Below are 9,209 nucleotides of genomic sequence, written 5' to 3' on the forward strand. Positions count from 1 at the left end.
TCATTGCCTAAGGACAGGCAGTGACTTATTATAGGCTAATAAGAATGTGCACTAGGACACAGTCACTGGCACTGACTCAGATTGCTAGCCCCCCCCCCTCCCCCCCCGCAGGTTGCCTCCTATATTCCTCCTCATAATCACTCTATAGGTGTTGCAGAAGACCACAGGAAAACCAAGTGACACTTTAGAGAAAAGGATTGACACTGTTTATTTACACCAGCGGACTCAGGGAATAACTTTCCAAATCTAAGTAACATGCAGGGGGCTTCTTTTTACATCTCCCTGTGGTCTTTGTCCCGAAAATATGGATTATGATTCCGGTTCCTTTTTGCGGGCCTTGCCAGAAGGCCCCCAGGTTTTGGGGGTCTCCAGGTCATATCTGATGGTTTGGCCTGGCATTAATAACCATCCCTCCGGGGCAGTGCACTGTTCACAGTTTTATGGTCTCTGTAACAGGTTCTGCAAGACCAGTTTCTGGGAAGGAGGTAGTGACTTATAGGTTATCAAGAATGTACACTGGGCTGGCCGGCATGGATTCCAATTGCTAGCCCCCCAAATATCAGGGTTACATTGGAATTAGCCCTTTTTAGCCTTCTCATAGGCACCAAAATATGGTAACAGTAAACTAGAAAAAGTATTTGCCTACATTCAATAGACCAATGTGAAAATAAGCCACTATAAAAGGGACTAATTCTCTTTTGGAAAATATAGGCAAAGAACAATAACAGGTAAAACCCAAAGACAAAATATAAGGGACCAATAAGCACATGAAATAAGTATACAATTGTGCTACTGATAAAAAATATGAATAAGATGTTGTTCTTTGCTTATTATATGGAGAAATAGCAAAAACAATGGTAGTTGCAAGAGAGCAAGGGTGTAGAAAAATGCTCTTATGTACTGTTACTAGACATAAATTGGTAAAACTTCTCTATAGAAAAGTTTAATTTGTATCCACTAAAATTTCTCATATCTTTTGACTCAACACATATTCTCTGATTCAAAAGTATATACAACAATTTCTCTTAAGGCAGTAATTATGGATATGCAGATATTGCAATGCTAATGCTGTTTATAATAACAATTAGAAACATGCTAAAAGTTCAACATTGCAGGATTGATCAAGGAAAAGTTCACCATTGAAGCATTGATTAAGTAAATCATAATACAATTACATTACCGAATATTATTTTGTTATTATATTGTAGAAGAGTACTTATTGTCATTAAGGTGACAGAAAAATGTTGATGAGATGTGATAGAAACACAGAAGAGGAGGGGAGTGGGTAGAAAATGAAATTGATGTGCTGGAGAATTCTGATAAGACCTTTGATGTAAAATAATTCAATCTGGTACAATATGAGGCTAAGGTCTTAATCTAAAGAGAAGAGTAAGAGGGAGGAGAAAAATAAAAGAACTGCTACCCTCTCTAAGTTGATCAGGTGATTGTCTTGCTAGCTCCAAAGGTGAAATTCATTCCACATTTAAAAAATATATGTATTTTTATTGAGGGAGAGATTGAAACATCAATGATGAGAGAGAATCATTGATCGGCTGCCTCCTGTGTGCCTCCTACTGGGGATTGAGCCTTCAATCCCGGGTATGTGCCCTTGACTGGAATTGAAACCAGGACCCTTCAGTCCACAGGCCGACTCTCTAGCTACTGAGCCACGCAGGCTAGGGCTCATTTCACATTTTTCTTATAAAGCATTATGGCCTTCCCTTTTCCCCACAACCTCTCCAACACTTGTTATTGCTTGTTGTGTTGATAATAGCCATTCTAACAGGTGTAAGGTGGTATCTCATTGTATTTTTTATTTGCATTTCCCTAATTGCTAGTAAGGTTGAACATTTTTTCATATATCTGTTGGCCAGTTGTATGTCTTCTAGGAGAGATATCTTTTCATGTCCTCCACCCACTTTTTAATTGGATTATTTGTTTGGTGTTGAGTTTTAAGAGTTCTTTACATATTTTGGACAGTAAACCTTTATTGGAGCTATTGTTTGCAAATATAATCACCCAGTGGTCAGCTGCCTATTTTGTTGTCAGTTTCTTTTACTGGTGGGAATGTAGACTGGTACAGCCACTATGGAAAACAGTCTGGCAGTACCTCAAAAAATAGAATTACCATATTACCCAGCATTCCCACTCCTGGGTATCTACCCGAAAAACTTGAAAACATGTATTTGCAAAGATATATGCACTCCTATGTTCATTGCAGCATTATTTATGGTGGCCAAGACATGGAGACAATCAAACTGTCCTTGAGTAGAGGATTAGATAAAGAAGATGTGGTACATATACCCCATGGGATACTACTCAGCCATAAGAAAAGATGAAACACTGCCATTTGTGACAACATGGATGAACCTTGAGAATACTACACTAAGTGAAATAAGTAAATTAGAAAACGCTAAGAACCATATGATTTCACTCATATATGGGATATAAAACTGAAACTTCTGGACACAGACAGCCGTGTGGTGGTTGTAAGAGGGAAGAGGATAGGGTAGGGGTAAAGGAGGCCTAATATATGGTAACAGAAGATGATCTGACTTTGGGTAGTAGGCACACACTGCAATATACAGATCTTGTATCATAGAAATGTACATTTAAACCTATATGATCCTATTAACCAATGTCACCCCAATAAATTTAATTTTTAAAAAGCATTATAAAAGCCTTTCAACTCTCTTAGAGACTCTACATTCCACAAGTGATGAAATTGGTCATTGATTCTTTATTTTTTAAATATATTTTATTGATTTTTTACAGAGAAGAAGGGAGAGGGATAGAGAGCCAGAAGGTTGATGTTTCTCTCTCAGCGATGTTTCTAACTCTCTATCCCTCTCCCTTCCTCTCTGTAAAAAATCAATAAAATATATTTTTAAAAAAAGCATTATAAAAGCCTTTCAACTCTCTTAGAGACTCTACATTCCACAAGTGATGAAATTGGTCATTGATTCTTAAGCACTATATATATAAAGCAGCGGTATTGTGTTTAAGACTCACCTATAGTTACTTTCTCGGTAAAGCAGTACAACATGTTAAGAAAAAGAATATATCCATTTTGCCCATCCAGCTTGGCTCATTGGTTGAACATTGACCTATGAACCAGGAGGTTATGGTTCAATTCCTGATCAGGGCACATGCCTGGGTTGTGGACTAGATTCCAGCATGAGGTGTGCTGGAGGCAGCCAGTAGATGATTCTCTCTAATCATTGATGTTTCTATCTCTCTCTCCCTCTCCCTTCCTCTCTGAAATCAATAAAAATATATTTTAAGAAAGAATGTATCCATTTTGCATCTTATAGGTTGTGGAGAGCGGCTACAGCATTTGGACAGGATCAAGCCTTGGACTGACTGTGGCAAAGCCACATATAAATCCCAACTTGGAAGGCAAAGTCCTCCTAGCACAATTATAGCCAAAAGGCTATGATTGTAAGCTTGACCTTATAGTCCAACCCTGCAGTCCTAGGTAGCTAAGGGATATATGGGCTGAGGGCGGTGAAGCAAGTGCTGCCAAAACAAGGCTTGATAGAGTTCAGAGCATGGCAACAACAGGAAAGAAGCAGATTTGAAACTCACAAGAACATTGTAAATATCTTGCCCTTGTTTTGCTTTGTGTTATCTGACTATAAAATAAAGCTTCAGCTTACAGGTTGTATCACTGTTTCCTCATCCAGGCACAGTGACACACCTAGCCCCAGCTATATTCTCTTGTCTGTTTTAATCCTTCACCGCACCCCCTCAGGTTCACCACTGGCCATGCTGGACGTGGTTCAATAGATCTTTAATCTTGGCTCTGCCACTTACTGTGTGACTTTCTGCAAGTTACTAAAACTAAGTCTTTGTTTGCTTGTTTGTAAATGGCAGACTATAACAGACCCTACTTCAAAGAATGGCTCTGAAGATTAATTGATGATATTCCATGCAGTATCTGCAGTCTGTAATTTTTGGTTTGTTAACACCCCTCTTCAAGTTAAAAAAAAAAAGGAAAGAAAAGAAAAAGCCCACTGAGATGAGGGCCCATATTGCTCTCCTTAAAGAAATTGTAAGACCAAATCCACCTAATTCTGATCAGTCTTTACCCAAAGAGTAAGCCCTTTTACAAAGAACAGCTTGTTGGACCTGCCTCACTAATAGCCTGTAATGCCAGCCTCACCAGTCATACCCTCTTGAATACATGTTTTGTACTTCCTTGACCTTGACCCTCTCTGCCACCCCCTTCCATGATGCCCTCTGGAACTTCTGCTCTGTGACCAATACTACCTATGGTCTCCACTTCTTCTGAGTGGTCCCTCCACCCTCTTTCCTCAGTGGAAACCTGGATCTCTCCTGATGGCTTCGCTTCCCTTGTACTTTCAAACGGATGTTTTTGTTTTGTTTTTAAATATTTTCATCTCTTTCATACCTCAGAGCCAGAGAAGTAGTGTTCTTCCTGGTTTCTATTGTCACTTCTAAACCATTATTTCTCCACCCTCTTGTAAAAAGCAAGCAAACCAACAAAATTTGCTCTGAGTCCTTGAGGTTTATATTACTTGACAGTATTGGCATTTACTAATCTTCCACTTACTCTCCCTAAATTATTGAAGATAACACAGCAGCTGTTGTGTATTCCAAATCCTGCCATAATTATGGGCGACTTCATAACAACATAAATGTCCATTCAACACTCTGACTTCTGAATTTTTTTTTCACTTCCTCTCATCACCAGACACAGCCCTCCACTGCCACACATTACCATGATTACAATCCTTGGATTTTTGTCATCACCCATAACTGCTCTAATTCCAAAACTGCTCATTCACGTATGCCACTACCTGACCACAACCTCTAATCTAGTCTCCCTGTTTGCTTGTTTACTATATCCATTATGATTATTCTTGGAACTCAACAGATCATCCAGTCGTTGGACCCTCTCTTCTCTACCTCAACCTGTCACTTCTTCTTTTCCTCCATATCCAACTTAAATTGCATTCAAATCACACTCTTGTTAATATTCCAAACTTCCTTGTATTTATGACTTTTCTTTTAATCCTCTGTAACATTTCAGTCCTGCATGAAATCAACATCTTCCTGATTACCTGCATGCCAGCAGTCTAACTTTTCTGTGCCAAATGCTGTGTCTTCCCAAATTTAAACATTGAGGTTTCAACCCTCAATGTAAAGTCATTTGGATATGGAACCCTTGGGAGGTAATTAGGGTTAGATGACATGTTGAGAATAGTCCCTAAAGATGGGATTAGTGACCTTTTAAGAGATGCCAGAAAGTTTGTTCTTTCTCTCTCAGTCCCTACTTTACCCTCTGCACACAAAGAAGAGGTCATGGGAGCACATAGGGAAATGGTGGCCACTTACAAGCCAGAAAGAGAGTCCTCACCAGGAACCAAATCATCTGGTACCTTGATCTTGGACTTCCAAGCCGGTAGAACTGTGAAAAAAAATAAATCTCTGTAGTTTAAGCCACCTAGACTATGATTATTTTTTTATGGCAGCCTGGGCTAAGACACTAATAATGTCAAAGAAAGTCACACAATCAAGTGGACGTGCCTCGTAAATTCATCATTACCAATCTTCGATGAGTCCTCAAATATTGACCAGGAGTTCTAAATTTTATTAGTCAACTTATTGTACTAAGAGGGACTAAAACTTTCAGCTGGTGACATTGTCTTTTAATTTCTAGATAAAGCAGAAGCTATCAGATGGGAACTTCCCAACTTTCTAATAATAAAAAATCAAAACTACATCTGCACCCATACTCCCACCAGTTCTCCCTAATTACAAGTGAGAATTGGTACCTTCTGCATTCTCACTTTTGATCAATTTTCTCTCTCTCTCTCTCTCTCTCTCTCTCTCTCTCTCTCTCTCTCTCTCTCTTGCTTTTCTATCTCTCTCTCTCTCTCTCTCTCTCTCTCTCTCTCTCTTGCTTTTCTAACCTTTCCCTCTCAGTGGTTTCATTCCACCAGCTTTACAATGTACTCAAGTCACTTCCATAAAAAATAATACAATAGGGATCCCCCGACTCTGTTCACAACTTTTTAAGAGTTATATTATTTTTACTGGTCACTGATGCTTTTACTGGCTCCTATTTGACTTCCACCTTCACTGTTCTATTGAAACAGTACTTATTGATCTGTGTACATAAAGGCAATTAGCTTTTTGTCCATGATATGAGTTTCAAGTATGTTTTCTAGGCTGTCATTTTACTTTAGCTTTTGTTTATGGAGAAACTTGCTTTGTGGGTTTTTAAAAAAGTTTGTGTCTTCACTTTTATCAATCTTTTCTGAATGGCTGCTGGGTTTGGGTGTACTTAGAAAGTCTACTTCTTTGAGATTAAAATAAACAATGGTTTGGTAATATCTCTGGCTTATAGCATTTTAGATTTGAGGACATTTTATATGTTATACTTGTAAGGTTGTCTTTTCTGATGAGGAGAAATAGGAGGTTGGGAAAATAGTGAATGAATATGCTTTGCCCATTCAGTTCTACAGGATTCTTTTAGGTTAAATTTGGCATTTAGTTTTCATTATTTTTACTGTGAGTCTTTTCACAGCTCTGAATACGCTTTGTGCACATACTCGGATAAATAAAATAAAGAATTGTAACATGCCAAAAGAAGTTCAGAAAGCAGTGTGAAAAATCATGTGGTTCTACAGTAGTATTATACTTGGTACTGGCTATAATTGATTAATTATCTTCAGAATAGTAATCTAGAGAAAGAATGTGATCCAGGATATATTGCTCAGGAAAATTAAGAAATTCGCTTTATCAAACAAGGCCCCCATGTGGTAGTTTAATGACACACCGTACATACAAAAAATGGCTTGTTTTAAAGCAAAATCTTGTTTAGCAAGTACCAATGTCAACTGAATCCCTCTAAAAGTAAATTTGAAAAATAAAATTTTACCTAATCATCTAAGATGTTGTTTTACCAAGATTTCAGTCATAGTACTAGTATCATGAATATGTACTCGAGTCTAGAAAGCTAATTTTGAGAATAATTACACCTCACTTTTCTCTGTTTGACATGATCGTTTGGTTTTGTCTTCTGGGTGTTTCAGGTATGTGTTCGCTCCCTCCCTCAGGACAAACCAGCGGGTGTCTAGGAGTTTTCTTGATAACTGATGGCTTTCCACGCTTCTCCCTGTGCAGTTTTAATGTGTGTTTAAACAACAAGTTCAGTTTAGGCAGCATTTGTCACTGCCAGTGCAAATATTTTGCTGAGACTTGCCTGCATAGCCAGTGCATCTGCTACCGGATGGCCACTTCTGAATGCAAACTTTTGGGGTAGCAAGAGGAGACAAGTTAAATTGGAGCTCCTGGGAGGGTAATCCTTCTGATGAGTCTCTATGTCTCTGTTGAGCAGACAAGAAATGTTTGGGAACACATGCGCTGACCTAGAAAACCCTCCTGTTTTTACTGGTAAAATATAAAATGTAAAGCCTGTCTAACTTATTTTCTTATGATTTTAATGTAAAATTAAATTTACTTATTATGGTAAAATAGTTAAGGCAAATATTTTTTTCTTGCACAGAGTTTTATATTATTGTGATTATATTTAGTAGCTGAAAGGGCTCAGTCTTTGCCCTGATGATTTAAAAGAGAGATTAGCCCTAACCGTTGTGGCTCAGTGGATAGAGCTCCAGCCTGCAGACCGAAGGGTCCCGGGTTCGATTCCAGTCAAGGGCATTTACCTTGGTTGCGGGCACGTCCCCAGGAGGGAGTGTGCAGGAGGCAGCTGATCGATGTTTCTCTCTCATCGATGTTTCTAACTCTCTATCTGTAAAATACCAATAAAATATATTTAAAAATAATAATAAAATAGAGATTAAAACATTTTTTATGACCTCAGAAATTAGTAGTCTACAGTGTCATTACACAAAATTTTGTATTTTGAAAGCATTCAACATTGAGTATCTCCTGTAGTATTGTGCATGATATACATGTAATATACATAAAGTATGTAATATACATAAACTATATATCCTATAACATTCTTTGAGAGAAACTGCAAAACCAGAGGCGAAAGTTATATGGATTTTGGAGCCACCCAAACCAAAATTTCAGTAAAATAATACCAAAGGTGTTTTTAAGTTAAGTTTAATAAATGTTTATTGAGAATCTGTTCTTTGCACAACGCCCCACTAGGTAGGTCTCACAGGGATATGCAAAGGGAGGTGAACAGACCCATCAACTTAGGTGGGTGCCTGAGAACGCAGGGCCCCGCAGGCCGGAAGCTAGGACCTCCCTGCTAGTAAGACTGGAGCGGGGGAGAAGCTCTGGAAAAGTGGGTGCTAGGTTCTGAATCCGCGTGACGAGGTAGCCCTCCCTGCCTCTCTCAGGGAGCACCCTGGGGAAGACCAAACTGCCAGGAGGCTCACCGCTCCCACCCAATTCCGGGGTCACTGCCCCGGACAGTAGAAGCGTGCAGAAAACTGAGCACCGCGCTGGTTTTTACGTGGGCAGTCTTGGCTGCAGGCAGTGCTGGGGGGATCTGGGGGGTCAAGAAATCCCACCACCAGACACCCCAGGACGGATATTATACGAGTCATCTCCCTCCTCTGGGCTATTTGTAGCTGTGTATCAGTCCAGGCGAGAGCATTTGGACAAACCCCATTTCCTTCCTGGGAGTCAGGCCCTGAGGTCGGGTGCAAGAGCCAGCGCTGCTGCCTTCTTGGCGCCTTAGCCAAAGATGCCATAGAATTTGGGAGTTGGTTTCCAGGACAGCAATCAGCCATTTAAAGCTAGAGATCCCAGCCGTTAAAGCCAGACTCCTGGTAAGGGTCCGTAATCAGCTCGGGTCTCTCCGAGGCCCCGCATCCCACAATCCCCGCGCAGACAGCTGCGAGGCTCCCCTGCGTGCCGACTCTCAGCACCGAGCCGGCGGCGAGGCCGAGCCCAGCGTCTTGACAGCTGCCCACGCGCCAGGGCGGAGCTGGAGCGCGTGGCTTTTAAGGTCCGCGCGGCAGGCCCCGCCCCCGGAGCCCCACGATTGGCTCCAGGGGTGGCGTTGGCAGATAGGTGCAGGGAGGGCGGGGCTGCGCGCGGAGGCCCCGCGGTGTGAACCGGCAGCTGGGGCTGGGGAGTTAGCGACGGCTGAGTGCGGGCGGCTGGGCGTGTGGGGTCGGCGGGCACGTGCGCGCGCCGGCAGCCGAGGTCCCGCGGAAGTAGCGGAGCGCCCGACGCCGAACCGCACGCGCAGCCCG

This window comes from Myotis lucifugus, unplaced genomic scaffold, assembly GCF_000147115.1.
Source record: "Myotis lucifugus unplaced genomic scaffold, Myoluc2.0 scaffold_257, whole genome shotgun sequence".
NCBI classification, from domain to species: domain Eukaryota; kingdom Metazoa; phylum Chordata; class Mammalia; order Chiroptera; family Vespertilionidae; genus Myotis; species Myotis lucifugus.